The following is a 1262-nucleotide window of genomic DNA, read 5'->3' on the forward strand; positions in this document are numbered from 1 at the left end:
CAGTATTTTCGCCCCTTCCCAAAATTACTTCAACGGAAGGTTTCCAGATGGATATGCGGAGCAAATCCATCTGGCGGAGTCAGGTTAGGCTGTGTTTAGAATGGTGCATAATGTTATCCAATTTGAATAAAACCTCAGCTCCAATAAAACAGAATCTGACCCTCGAACATGATACTGCCACCACCATGCTTCACTAAGGGTATTCTTTAATTTGGGGAACAGGGTGCCATTAACCCTCCATCATACTGAAGCCACAAATATGTTCTAAACTGTAAGCATACAATAGAAAAATATTTGATGGTTCAAAGTGCTGCTTTTATGCCAAACATTATGGTTTTAAATGCTAAAATTGAATGAAAAGGAAAGGATTTGAACAGATATTTTTACAATTTCCATTAAATATGATTTATGGCATTTAATGTGTGATTTTTTTTTCATCTCTCATCTGTGATGAATGAATCTGATTTCATGTTGATTGTACATTTCTGTACAATACAATAAGACCTGAAAACATTTAGATTCAATGCGTTTTTTTTCCATCCTGAATGATTCCTCCAGATACTGGAAAAAATTAGAATAAAAAGGAATAGAGACGATGGAGCGATGAAGGATTAGTCGTTAAAGGCTTCCCCACAGTGAGTGGGACTTCTCTGTTTTTACCAGAATCACCAGGAACACTATGAGGTGATTACTGTGCTGTTTGCCATCGGTTCACTGGTTAAGCACTATAGCTCATCGAGGCTTCACTGGCCCGTCTCTGTATAAAAGGAAAAGAGTTTTTACATGCTTTTTCGTTTCCTAGCAAAATATATTAAAAGGGAAACAAAGAGAAAATGATAAAGAAGTTTTGATGCGTGCTTTACCATTTCAAGACAGCTGCCTCCTTACAGTTAATGTCTGTCTATGGTAGAAACTGGGATAGGTTGATAAAGAAACAGTAGATAAAGCAACAGGAGATGCTCGTTTATCTGTAGAGGAAAATCAGCAGTGGCCTAGCAAAGGGAGATTAGGGTACAACTCATACCAAGACTAAGTAATAACATCTACCCAGCTGTTTGGAGAAGGAATTGTTTGTCTATTCGGGTTCCTTACTAACAATGCATGACCTGCAGTAACCAGTGTTTTCTCCCAGCAAAGACAATGAATAACTAAATAAGCCTGATTGTCTGAAATATTACGAATGACAATACAAAAAAATACTTTAGTCATGTCCTAAAGCAGAAAAGTTTCACATCAGCATTTGTTTTATGGTTGGTAGATAG

Source organism: Cyprinodon variegatus, unplaced genomic scaffold (genome assembly GCF_000732505.1).
Source record: "Cyprinodon variegatus isolate N-32 unplaced genomic scaffold, C_variegatus-1.0 Scaffold43, whole genome shotgun sequence".
NCBI classification, from domain to species: Eukaryota; Metazoa; Chordata; class Actinopteri; order Cyprinodontiformes; family Cyprinodontidae; genus Cyprinodon; species Cyprinodon variegatus.